The 14,644-nt window shown below is 34.6% G+C and overlaps 1 pseudogene; it reads right to left on the reverse strand.

Annotated features, from left to right (window-relative positions):
• LOC113929742 overlaps positions 1 to 14,159 on the reverse strand; it is a 29,580-nt pseudogene extending 15,421 nt beyond the window's left edge.
• Between the last annotated feature and the right edge of the window lie 485 nt (positions 14,160 to 14,644).

Raw genomic sequence — 14,644 nt, forward strand, 5'->3', positions numbered from 1 at the left:
TGTATGGTTCCGTTTGTTTCTTCTTGTATCATGCTGCAACCAGAAGCAAATGAGTGGGGACATTCAGGGGACGTCCTACCCCTGGCACATGCCCAGAGCATGGAGCAACTTGGTGAACACACAGTTCCAACCCCAGTCCAGCGACCACCCTGCTGAGACCCTCCTGACACAGATATCAATTTCTTGAAGCAATATTTACCTTTTGGCAGCTGAAAATGAGAGATTCTTAGGATTTCTGTCCAATCTTGCCTGATGTTGATAGACAGGATTTTATGAAAGCTTCACTAATGGATTTATCTAGAAGGTGGCATGCCCTTCAAATATTCTAATTTCACTTATCTCTTTAATTGTTCACATCATCAATACAAACTTATCTGTTTTGTCAGCTGAGAGGAAGAAAAATGACCACAGACTTCAGAGCATGATGATGCAAATAGCTCATATGGGTCTGTGTGGGGCAGTTTGCTTCTTTGCACTAACAGGAGTTACGAAGTAAGCTTGCAGGAATAGGATGCTGCCCTTTGGAATGATATGTGAATATTCCAAAACTAATATAAATGAGCTATCTAAACCAATTGCATTCAAAGTGTTCTAAATGGCTGGCAAATTATGAAATAATAAAACTGTGGAAGAGACCCAAAAATTCGTTCTCAAATCATTTAAAAATATTTTTCTAAGCTGTGCCACAAACAGATGGACACAAAAGTGTTCTACTTTCTCCATTCATAGCTGTTCTGGAAAAAAAAAAAAAAACACTTTCTTAATATAGAGTCATTTACAGCTGGTGTTACACTTGGGATTTTGACCATCTCTGCTTTTTTCATCAGCAGCTGCAATGTAATAAGCATCTTCACACTCGCCATTGTGGCAGCAATATTAGGGTTGTTAATGCTAAACTGTCCCAATCCTTTAGAAGCTTAGAACTGCTAATAGGCATGTGCAATATGCCTACAAACTGGCTGGTTATATACTCATTAAAGTACAAGAACCAAACTCTGATTATAGGCTTAAGAACTGCAGTCACTCATCATAAACCTTTCAACCCAGTGTGAAAGGTGATTAGACAATAAGGATCAGTAAGGTGCCCAGCTGTCCAATGCTCACCATTTTTGGCAGGTGCAAATGAGCCAAGAAGTGACTGGGAAATATATATAAATGTGTTCATCAGGTCACAGAGTCTCAAGACACTCAAAATTGGATGTAGATTAACAACCGAAGAAAATGCAGCCATAAAGAAGAAAATGGTATCTATATATTGCATATGAAAAAGTCAAAGCTTCACACTAACATATCCTAAAAATAAAGTATTTTCTAAATTACAAAGGTGTCTAAAAGAGTGTTTGGGAAGACAGATTTCAAAGCCTCGTATGATATGTCCTCTGCTTTCACCACTTGTCCCATAATGCTCCACACAGCCACACCAAATTTTGTACTTTCTCTCCCTCTATTTGCTTGGGGAGAGGAATGGTTGCTCCTGGAACACACCTGCTTTGAGGCCTTTGCACGAGCTTTTTACTCCATTTTAACTTCACATACCTAACTTCTTGTTATCCACATTTCAGCTTAATTTTCACTTAGCAAGTATTTGCCTTCTAAAGAAGTTACATTGACACGTCTCCCTACTCTATTTTATATTATGGTTTTTATTGCTACCTTAATTTCTTACCTGTTCATGTGTTTACTTGCTTGCATGTTTTTCCTGTTCCATCTCCTGACAATAGAAGGTGAGCTCCATGAGAGCAAAATTCTTATTCATGGCTAACTTTCCAGCATATAAAACAGTTCCTACCAGACAGTAGGTACTCAGTAAATACTAGTAGAATTAATGTTACTTGTTTATGTACCCTTTGGGAGAAAGAAAGAAAAAAAAACAAAAGAAATGAAAAGGAAGCTAATGACAAGTTCATTGCTTTCAAAAACCAGTATTTGGCATCATCTTATACCTGATACTAGTCCCCTCAAATCTTTTGGGGAGTCGATGGAATATAAAGAAATAAATGTAATCTAACAAATCATATCTGCAACTGGCCAACCAAAATATAAGTAGAGCATACAGAAATTAAAGATTTCTTAATCTTTAATTCTTTTTTTTTTTTTAAGATTTATTTATTTATTTATTTGACAGAGAAAGACACAGCGAGAGAGGGAACACAAGCAGGGGGAGTGGGAGAGGGAGAAGCAGGCTTCCCGCGGAGCAGGGAGCCCAATGCAGGGCTGGATCCCAGGACCCAGCAGAGAGCCTGATGGGGGCTCAAACCCAGGACCCTGGGATCGTAACCTGAGCCGCAGGCAGACGCTTAACGACTGAGCCACCCAGGCGCCGCTCTTAATTTTTAATTCCTAAAGATTTCTTAATCTTTAATTCTTAAAGATTAATTCAAAGAATTAACTCCACTAAAGGAAAACATATGTAATAATCCACTTTCTTATTTTGGGGGGAAACAATTACCTTCCCCATTATATATACAAACATACATAATAACAATTAAAAAAAGAAATAGAGTTAAACATTTTAGCACATGAACTAATTAAAAAACACCAATAACCTGGTTCATTTAGTATAATATCCTAAAGGAGCGTGTATTATGAACTAGGGACCAAAGAAACATCTAAAAGCACTAAGTAGGAAGAAAATCATCTGCACATCTGATTTGATTTTATCAAACTGTTTTATGATTGATTAGAATTGCATCAACATCAATTGGCCACAATGACTGCTATTGGGATTAGTGTGTGAATTAAGCAAATCTTCTATTCTAGAAGCTGAAATTGTGTGCATTTATCAGTACTGGTAACCAGAGCACCCATGAGAAGACTATCTAAAATTGATATTTATTATATTTTTAATTAGTATATTATCCATGCCTTCATCTCATAGCCAGAAAATGAGCAGGAGGAATAGGATTAGAGGCTAATTGGAAAAAGTGAGAACACTGAGATTATGTTGGAAGGAGAATCTATAAGAAACCCGGTGATGGGTATTAAGGAGGGCACGAACTGCACGGAGCACTGGGTGTTATATGAAAACAATGAATCGTGGATCACTACATCAAAAACTAATGATGTATTGTATGGTGACTAATAGAACATAATAAAATTAAATTAAATCTAAAAAATAATAAATTTTAAAAAGAAAGAATGACTTAAACAGACAAATCTTTCATATATAGTATTTTTATTTAGTATGTACAAGACCATGAGCTGAAGAAAAAATGTTGACTTCCCTTAGAGACAAAGAAATCTTATCTTTTAAAAAAATGTCAACACAAATATTAAAGATAAAGATACTCAGATAATTGGCACAACAATGATTGAATTGAGAAGTCCACTTCCGGCCATGATGGAATAACAGAAACTTAATTACCTCCCCATTATAAACAACTAGAATACTAGTTATATATATATATATATATATATATCAAAAAATTTTCAGACATTGGACTACAGGCAACATACAAATGTGGTCTCTGAGAAAATCAAAGCAGATGAATTTAGTTCTATAATTGACCAGCTTTTTTTCCAGAGGGACATTCTGCACATTGGAGCAAAAAGCATTTGCATCCCAAGCAAAACATGCAGTTTGCTTATTCAAGAAGCCAAAAATCAGAGTTCAATGACTGAAGCAGGGCAGAGTACTAGAGAGGAAAGAGCTACATGGATAGAAAACCCAAGAAATCTGCAAAGGCTAGAAAAGAGCAACTGCAGATTTAGGAGTTAAATTATTTCAAAGCTCACTCAAGAATGGGAGATGTTTGAGATCCCAAAGGTTAATTTTTTAGTGGTGGGATTAAATTATTCAAAGATCAAGACAACCCTAGACTCATATAAACAAAGTTTAAAAACAAGCCGTGCATGGATAAAACTAACTGTAGCTAAACTAACTATCTATCAAAACAAAATCCAATTTTCTTTAAAGAAGACAACAAAACCTAGACATTCAACAATGCAAGAATCAAAATGTTCAACATCCAGTAAAATACTACCAGATATTCCAAGAAGCAGGAAAATGTGACCTACATCTAGGAGAAAAAATCAGTCAATAGAAACAACTGCACAAACAGAGATGATGAAATTTGAAGGCAAAGATGTTAAAATAGCTATTATAACTATCTTCAAGTGTTTAAAAAGAAACATCAATATAATGAGGAGTTAAGTAGAAAATGTTTTAGAAGAACCAAATGGAGTTCTAGAGGTACAGAGTTTAATAACTAAAATGAAAATTTAACTGGAAAAGATTAATAGCAGCTGAGACACTGCAGAAATAAGATAAGTGAATTAGAAGATATAACAACTGAAAATTTCCAAAATGAAAGAGAAAAAAATACTGGAAAAAAGCAGATATATATCATGACCTATTGGGTAATAGCAAGCATTCTACTGTACACATAATTGTAGTCCTAGAAGTATAGGAGCCAGGAGCAGAGAAAAATCATTTGATGGAATAACAACCCAAAATGTCCAGATTCAATGAAAACTATAAATCTACATATCCGAGAAGCTCAACAAACCCCAAACAAAATAAAACAAGGAAATAACACTAGGACACATCATTATCAAATTCTTAAAAAACTACTTATATAAATAAAATCCTTAAAATAGATAGAAGACATTAAATACAGGGGAAACAAAGATAAGAATAACAGGAATAGAAACATGTAGTCCTTACTTGTTATTATGATTATAGACTACTACTAACATCTATCTTTTAAAAAAAGCAGAAAAGGCTAGGTCAATTGGTATAGATTATTTAGGTCAATTAAAGTGGCTTAGGTCACTTAGGGATCAATGAGCAGACTAGCTAGATGGCCACCAAAACTGTTTCTTTCTGTTGAGCATAGCTAATCTATCTGTATATGTGGCCATATGACTAAGTCTGGCTAGTGGAATGTGGATGAATGTGATTTATGAAACATCCAGTCCTAACTCATTAAACCACCCCCTTGATTGATTCTTCACGCTCTGCTTCTGTCTCCCAGCCAGCAGAGGATTCTGACATACTAGGGGATGGCAAAGCCAATAGATGTTCCCCAACCCAATGACTCATGTCTGTGACATAAGCAAGAAATAAGCTTTTATTGTATTAACTCACTGAATTTCTTTTCAATTTATACCAGTTACCCTACCTTGAACTATACAGTTTTGCAACAATTAAGAATCATACATCTTTACCTGCTCTCATTTATAGACAAATCTTAGTAAGATAAAAGATATTAATAAGGTGTTTTACATATAAAATTGACCAAATTTACACATAAGATTGACAGTTAATAACTTCTCTAATTCCAAACTCTTATGTTCTTTTTACTGCCTCACGTCACACAATTCCTATTCTTATTTCAATACAATGAAAATTGGAAAATGGGGTTAGTACGGATTTATGTCAAATTAAGATAACAAAAAAAAGACTTTCTAGTTCATCAATATTGAGCTCTGAATAATTAAAATATATTCTAGGATAGTAAACCAAACTAAAACTAAATGCAGTTTATAACAAAGCTGCACATCTGAGAATTAAATACACTAATTTTGCTGTTCTTCACATTAACACAATCCAGTATTTATAGTCTCATATCTGGTTTATTTCCCTCATATAGAATGAGATAATAACTACTGATAAAATTTCTTCATTTTCAGAGCTCTGAACCACACAGCTAAATACCTTTTTTCAATTTTTCATGCTTACAATATTTAGCAGAGCTTATTTCATCCATCAAAATGTACTCGTGTATCAACTTAAAACAAAGGCATACTACTATCCCTTTGCTCATCCATGCGGTATAAGGCAAATCTATTAAAGTGCGTGATTTTTCCCTCCCCTTTAGTTTTATATAAATTCTTTACAGTTATTAGCACAGCCTCTGAATGCAATGCATACTCTACAACATATCTCCTTTCCCCAAGATGCAACATATTATTAATAACAGGAAAACATCTTCTACCTTTTTTAAAGCTCTTTTATTTATTTTCTGGTATATTGTCCAGACCCAAAAAATATGTCCAAAAAAATGCCCACCCTTTGTATACAGAAATAGTTACTTCATACAATCTAGGGGGAACATAAAATAACTAAAATTTTCAGGCACATGCTTCATCCGTTTGTATTCATTGATTAAAATATGCATAATTCTGCTTCTAAAGTTTATTCTAAGGAAATTATTATTATTCTAAGGAATTAATACGCCCAAAGATTTAGGCTTAACTTTATTCATTCCAGCAATTATGTTTTTATTGTATATAACTCTCCTTGTCATTAAAAAGAACTAGTTAAGAATTCAAAATAACTAAAAATCTCTGAACTTCTTGTTTGCAGGAGGTATATGTAAGTCCTATTTCCTTCATTGGGGCTAGGACTTGAATTTTTTCATGACATTGACATATTAGAGTTACCTAAACAAATCAAGGACTACTATACTTGCCTTTTTATCTTAATACCCTGGCAAATCAAAAGTAGAAGAAACAGGTATTTTTCAAAGTTTGATATTACATAGTGCAATGGCTAAAATTTATTCTAGATTGGAAAAAAAAGTGTTATTGATCATAGATTGAATCCAACTGATTAAACCTATTTATCTGAAACAAGTATCAAGTATTTGAATCTAGTTTAACTTTTTATCTGCAGAACATTTCTAAATCAGGACTTAATATTGTTTGTAACAGAGGCTTCTCTGTGTCCTTAGTGACTCTAATATCCCCTCAGGAAATGATTGGGCAAAGGGACTATGAGCTAACAATGTTATGTGTGCTTTATTGATTGGTTGAAAATTTCTCTAGATAGTAGTGGTGGTCATGACTGCTGAAAATTAAATACCAATTATCCTACCTGATTTCCAGAATCATAATTACTTTTATTCTAAATGATATATTTTAATGTCCCTTCCTTAAATATGATTAATTTGCTTCCGCAACTATATTGCTCATAAATGACATTACTTAATGGGCCAAAAATAAAAAACCCAAAATCCCCCCAAACTGGGATCATCAATGCCTTATGCTTAATTCTAACCTTTTTTTCTTGAAACATCAATTAAATAATATTATCAAAATATAATCATCCTATTATTTTACATCATAAATAATTAGTAGGCAAAAACAGGTTTTAAAATATATTTTTTGCTAACTGGAATGACCTCATATCATTTTATCAAACATAGTCATTTACATGGAAATCAGAGGAGAAATGGTTAAGTGCCCAAGGTCCTTCCTTCAGACTCAGGTATACTCAAGAGTCAGATTTTCCTGAAGATTTTCAGGAGACATTTAGAGTGACAAATGCTTCACACAGTTGCAAGAGGCCTAGGCCCACTCAGTGATAATGAAGAGGGAGGGATAAAGTAAGTAGATGAGAGTCCACACCCAGGGTGAGAGTTTGCCAGAGGAGCAGGCCCTTTGCAGAAGAATTATCCTACATCATACATTTTTTGAACGGAAGAGATGTTATGATTCAGTTCCTTTAAAGCATGCCAAATATTTTATAACAGGCTCATAATAGAAAAGCTGATTGCAAGAGAGACTGGACCCCTTGTCCCGTGACATATTCTCAAGTAAGCAGCAAAATGGAGAGTAAACTTGGGTCCTAGGCTGCCAGGTAAAGCACATGCTAATGACCACCATGGGTCTTTGCCATCAACAAAGGGCCTCAGATGCAGCCTTTTGCCATTAACAAAGCAAAGAAGTTTTTATTTGTATAGCCAGGGAATTGTTCTTGTGTTAAAATTTGCATTTGGTTAATATAGGCCTGTAAATCATATCACAATGTTATTAGTTACCTTGTTGTGGTAGCTCTTCATTTTTAAGACACCGGGGGTTTCAAAGAATGGCGATATCCCAATTTTCTCATGAATTCTGAGAGGCACTCAAGATGTTTACTGCTTTAGTTAACAAATTAGGAAAATCCTGATCAGATTTCAGTTTCTATTCTTCAAGATTCCTTTTCCAAAGTAGTCAGAACTCTATTAATTCTAATTTTAGGGAATTTAGCCAGGTTTATAGCAATCTTCTTATGGTTATTAAAGGCTTCTTAAATAATGGTAGATGCTTGAGTTAATTCCCTCTTCATTGTTAAAGACTTTAGGTAAATAGCTGTCTATCTGGCATTTTACAGTAGGAGTCCCCAGATAGACTGCTTACTGCCGCACAGGATGCAAAATGCTTTAGCACCACCTGGAGGTGCTTATTTGGGTGCCTAAGAGAGACCCATCATATGACCCAGCATATTATGAACAAAGAACAGTGAGCGTTTTGCATGCCTGTGCTTGCAAGGTTCCACAGAATCACACTGAAAAAACAATTCAACTATTCTGTAGAAAGATAAAGAAAGATAATAGACCCTATTTAAGAAGCAGTTTGATTCTGACTGAAGGATAATTTCAGGTTACAGATTACTGAAAAAAATTACTAAATGTTTTTCTTTTTACTAAAAGGATACAGTAACCCTCAATTAGAATTAGGACAATTTAAGTATGAAAGATGCAGAAACACTGAAGTATAAACTGGATGGTATTTCCTAACTGGCTAGGAAATTGTCACTATGGGTGAATGTGTGAGTGATATATTAACTAGTAATACATATATATATATATGTGTGTGTGTTTTAATTTATTACTGTAGCTTCTTTGACCAGTAGAAACCTATTCACGTGATCTCTTTAGGTCTTTATATATGATCAGATTAATCTTTCATATCATTTTTGCTTTCTAATGTAACAAGAAGTTGTATAATTAATTTGTACATTCCCTGGAATATACCATTGATGTACCAATGACCCAGACCTGGAATCTGCCATTTTCCCCAGTTGCTCTGGTTTCCTTTTAGTGGAAAATTATGTTTAGAAACCACAATCTGGGCACTAGAAAAAATTGTTGTTACTGGGCTGGTCATTGTTCCTATAGGCTTAGAGCAGACACAGCTAGAAATGGTTTTTTAACAAAAATGTCTATCTCAGTTCATACTGATAACTTCAGTTCAGAATCCTAGATTTACTGACCTTATATCTAGATATACTTTCTCTCAAGCCAAAAGTCCTGGTTCTTAAAGCAAAAATCACCCATTTGCTTTACCCAACACTGTATACTCAGTAATCTCAAAATAGCCACCATGATAAATTGAAAACACTGGAATTTTTTCCATACTTTTTGTTCTCAGTATATTCTCTAATGATGTATGATAAGATCATTCTGCCTTAGTTTTTTAGAACAGTTCCTACTTGCATAGTTATGTCACCAGCTAGACAAAAATTTAAGCTCATTTTTTACTATATTTTTATTTAACAGTTTTATAATTACCTAAAATACTTACATATCTTCTCTAGAGAAAGGACTCCAAATCTACAAACCATGGTACAGTCTAAGAATTCTAACTTCTACCCACTCTGTCCACCTTAATTCTACCTTTATCAATATTAATATTTGTAATTTTATGCTTCATCCTTCTATTGTTTTATTTTAGTGTAAACAAATGTGTTTATGCATAAAAGTGATAGCATACTCAGCATATTTTATTTCACTTTGTTTCTTTCTCTTAATATATCCTGAAGATTTCATAAGCCCATTTATATTTATTGATATGTCCAATATTTGGGCTTCACTTCTGTCATATTATTTTATAGATATACATTTTCATATGTATGTATATTTGTGTTTTGTATATATATATTTTTTACTATGTGATCTATATTATTCTTCTCTTTCTCTCACAGTATACCTTTTAGTATTTAGAAAGTTTGTAGTTTTGGTCTAACAGTTTACCACTTTGGGATTTTTTTTTTCTTAAGATTTTATTTATCTATTTGAGAGAGAGTGAGCGAGAGAGAGAGAGCACCAGTGGGAGGAGAGGAAGAGGGAGAGGGAGAAGCAGACTCCCCTCTGAGCAGGAAGCGCATTGGGATTTTTTTTTTTTTTATTGGAATCACACTGAATTCATAGCTTAAATTGGAGAGAGTTGATTTATTTGTAATACAGTCTTCTAGTATTTGTGATCATCATTTATCCATTTATTCATGTTTTGTTTTAATTTATTCAAAGTGTTATATTTTCCTAAGTTCTTAATATTAAATATTACTTAATAGATTTCTTCCATAGCATTTTATTGCTGCTGGTGCTATTATAGATGAAATATTTCTAATTGGTTATTTGTAAATAGGTAAGCTATTGATTTTTCTTTGTTGATTTTGCATTTTATCTTGCTGGACTTTCCTATTAGTGTTAAGTTTAATTAAATTTTTTATTTTGAGATAATTTTAAGTTCACGTGCAATTGTAAAAAATAATACAGAGAGATCCCTGTATTAACCTTTTACTCAATTTCCCACTAGGAAAACATCTAAAATTCTAAAAATAATGTGTTTGCGTTTAACTACACACTTGCAAAATCTACTCTTGTTTTAATTCTTTATCAGTGTCTAGATATATATTTTATGATCTAAAATAAATATAATTAAGTGTTCTCAATATATTCTCTGTGAGCATTGACTAAGAATTTCAAATTTTAAATTATATAAACTAAAATATAAACAGTGAAGAATCTTGCAGAATACAAATGCTGTTCTTCTGAAATATCCAAAGTAAAACAAAGCATTTGACAGTCAGCCAGGGACTTCTTAATGTCTGAAGTATACACACTGCGTTATGGGTCTATTCTTAAATTCTTAAAATATACTTCATGATCCATATGTTATCTGTTCACCAAAAGTCATGGTGCACAGAAATTATTGGAACACTTTCTAAGGGCTGTTTGATATCTGTTCATTTCTAATAGACAAATACCCGCTTTGAACCACAAAGGTTCCAAAGGCAGCTAAAAGTATTGCTTTCTTATTGACTTGGTAAGCTGAGGTATATGGAATACGAGGCCATAATTTCATATCCTAACAGCTACCTTTTCTTTCTCAAAAATGACACACTGATGACACATATACTAAATTAATGGAGATGTGAATGGAATTATATAAACTGTGTACTGAACTCATTATGCTTTCCAGACTTTTGCTTTCATTTAGAAGGAAAAGTGCAAGTGTATTACTATTCATTTCAGGCATTATTGGTACATTTAAATTAAAAGTAGAAATTAGCATAAATTAAGCAATCAAATCTGAAAGAGTGCCATTTGGTTGGAACCTCTTAACAGTTTCTCTTTCAACCATCACGCCCATTTTGTAGACATCAATTCTGGTATGATAACATACAAAATGAAAAGAAAGAAAAATTCTATTTATATTTTTCACCATAAGAAATTTCATAAGACAAAGACTTTGAAAATAGATGAAATAAAAAGTTTATTTCAATTATACCTACAATGTTGAGACATTTGTATATACTTAGACTTACCTGAATAAAAAACAGGATTCATTTATTTTATTTTTAAAGATTTTATTTATTTATTTAAGAGAAAGAGAAAGAGAAAGCACGAGCAGGGGGAAGGGCAGAGGGAGAAGGACCGAGCAGGGAGCCCAAACCGGGGCTGGATCCTAGGACCCTGAGATCATGACCTGAGCTGAAGTCAGATGCTTAACTGACAGAGCCTCCCAGGTGCACCCAGAAGGATTTTTTTTTTTTTTTAAGTATCTATCAAACTCTCTGCATGTTTCTCTATGCTCCCTGCATAGAGGAATTCTTAAAATCATGTACAGAGAGTAAGAAGCTGTTAGTATCTAATAATTAATCCTACATATGTAATTTTTTCAGACTCACATTTTATCAACAAAAATACAAATTATATGTTTGTTCAATAATACGTACATACTCATAATTTATGTTCATTATTTCTATTCTCTAGTATTCTCTAATAACATAAAAATAACAAATATGGTTTTGCCTGTCTTACAAAAATAAAATACTTAAAATACTTTTAAATTCTATCAGAGTTTATTTTAATCTTCAGTCATGCTGTTTTTCTGTAATTTCTGTGTCAGCATTGTTTACTAAAAATACAATGTGAGCCAAAAATGTAAATTTAATTTTTTAGTATCCATTTTTTTAAGTTTGAAAAAAAAGTAAAAACTATTTCAATTTTTATTAATTCAATATATCCAAAATATTATCACTTCAACATTTAATAAATATTTAAAAACTTATCACGGCCATATTTTATATCTTTTATTTCTCACAGTAACTCTAAAATCAGTTGTGTACTTTGAATCTTTGGTGTATCTCACTTCAGACTAGCCTCATTTCAAGTGACAATAGCCACATACAGCTAGTAGCTCCCATACTGGACCAGTTGAGATGGGTCAGGTCATTATGCATTTATACAGTTTATGAATAGACTCCACAAATTTTAAGGTAGAGAAGGTACAACTTTTGCCTCAAAAATAAACTGCACCTCTAGTACATGCCTGTTGTAAGATACAGAATTATTAAGGCATACCTAACTTGATTATACTGAAGGCGAATGCATATAAGTCAGCTGAGAGAGCAACAAAGTATATGCAAGCATAAACCAACAGTACCAAATCGCCTACCACTTGGTACCATCCTTAGAATCACACTTTCAGCCATAGCTTTTTTTTTTCCTCATTAAACTGTTGTTTTAATTGGTCTCAAAATCCTGTGACAGATTTTTGGTCACGTTGTTTCCATTAAAAAGTACTGATTTTAAAAACTAGTAACTTAAAACTGCCACACACACACAAAAACAAATAGCCCACACAACATTCTCCTTTCCTTCTGAAGGTTTTATAATGCATCATTACCACTAACCAGTCTTTTACTATTAAACTTAAATGGCCAACTGACACAACAGTTCTGAGACCATTCTTCCACTACGATTAAGTAGTGGGGGGCAGGTAATTGGGGATAATATTCATTTAGCCTTCTGAGCTTTCTGGGCAGACTTGGTGACTTCCCAGCTCCAGCTGCCTTCTTGTCCACTGCTTGATGACACCCACAGCAACCATCTGTCTCATGTCACAAACAGCAAAACGGCCCAGAGGAGAATAGAGAAGCTCTCCACACGCACAGGCTTGCCAGGAACCATATCAGCAATAGCAGCATCACCAGATTTCAAGAACTTGGGACCATCGTCCAGCTTTTTTCAAGAATGACGATCCGTCTTCTTCTTCAGCCAGCAAACTTGCAAGCAATGTGAGCTATGTGACAATCCAGCACAGGTGCATATCCAGCACTGATCTGGCCGGGATGGTTCAGGATAACCACCTGAACCATGAAGCCAGCTGCTTCCATTGGTGGGTCATTTTTGCTGTCGCCAGCCACATTGCTACAACAAACATCTTTGACCAATACATACTTGACATTGAAGCCCACATTGTCCCCAGGAAGAGACTCACTCAAAGCTTCACGGTGCATTTCAACAGACTTTACTTCAGTTGTAACATTGACTGGAGCAAAAGTGACCACCATGCCAAGTTTAAGAACACCAGTGTCCACTTGGTCCACAGGGACAGTACCAATACCACCAATTTTGTAGACATCCTGGAAGGGTTGATGCAAGGGCTTTTCAGTTGGACAAGCTGCAATCCAGAGCTTCAAGCAGTGTGGTTCCACTGGCATTGCCATCTTTACAGGTGACTTTGCATCCCTTGAACCAAGGCATGTTAGCACTTGGCTCCAGTATGTTGTCACCATTCTAACCAGAAATTGGTACAAATGTTACTGTGTTGGGGTTCGTAGCCAATTTGCTTAATGTAAGTGCTGACTTCCTTAATGGTGTCCTCCTATCTCTTCTGGCTGTAGGGTGGACCAGTGGAATCCATTTTGTTACCACCAACAGTTAGTTGCTTTACACCCAGTGTGTAAGCCAAAAGGGCATGCTCACGGGTCTGCCTATTCTTGGAGATGCCCGCTTCAAATTCACCAACACCAGCAGCCACAATCAGGACAGCACAGTCAGCCTGAGATGTGCCTGTAATCGTGTTTTTGATAAAGTCTCTGTGTCCTGGGGCATCAATGATGGTCACATAATACTTGCTGGTCTCAAATTTCCACAGGGAGATATCAGTGGTGATACCACGTTCAGCTTTCAGTTGATGCAAGACCCAGGCATACTTGAGGAGCCCTTTCCCATCTCAGCAGCCTCCTTCTCAAATTTTTTAATAGTTCTTTTGTCGATCCCACCACATCTGTAGATCAGATGACCAGTAGCGTTAGACTTGCCTGAATCTACATGTCCAGTGATGACAAGGTTGATGTGAGTCTTTCCCTTTACCATTTTGGTGTAGTTTTACTGGTGGTTTTCACAACACCTGTGTTCTGGTGGCAAACCCATTGTGAGAAAGCCGCCACAGATTTTTGTCTGTTGTCCACTTCAGAAAATCACAGTGCTTATGGCAAAAGGGGGAAAAAAAACCCTTCTATTTGAAAATCTTTAAACTGTTTAAAAATAAAAAGTTCCTTTAAGTACTTCCATTTCAAAAGCAATCAAAAGTTGGCAAACTTTTTTTTTGTAAAGGGCCATATAGTAAATATTTTAGGCTTTGTGGGCCATATAGTCCTTGTCATGTCTACTCAACTCTGCTATTGTAGTGGGGAAAAGAAACACAGATACTATGTAAACAAATGGATATGGCTGTGATTCAATAAAACAATTTACAAAAACAGATGGTGCAACCATAGTTTATAACCCTTGGTCTAGACTACTTTCCTTGCATGTAAAAGAAAACCAGGTCAAATTTGTTGAATGTTTATTGACAGCAA

The sequence above is a fragment of the Zalophus californianus genome, chromosome 5, assembly GCF_009762305.2.
Source record: "Zalophus californianus isolate mZalCal1 chromosome 5, mZalCal1.pri.v2, whole genome shotgun sequence".
NCBI lineage: Eukaryota > Metazoa > Chordata > Mammalia > Carnivora > Otariidae > Zalophus > Zalophus californianus.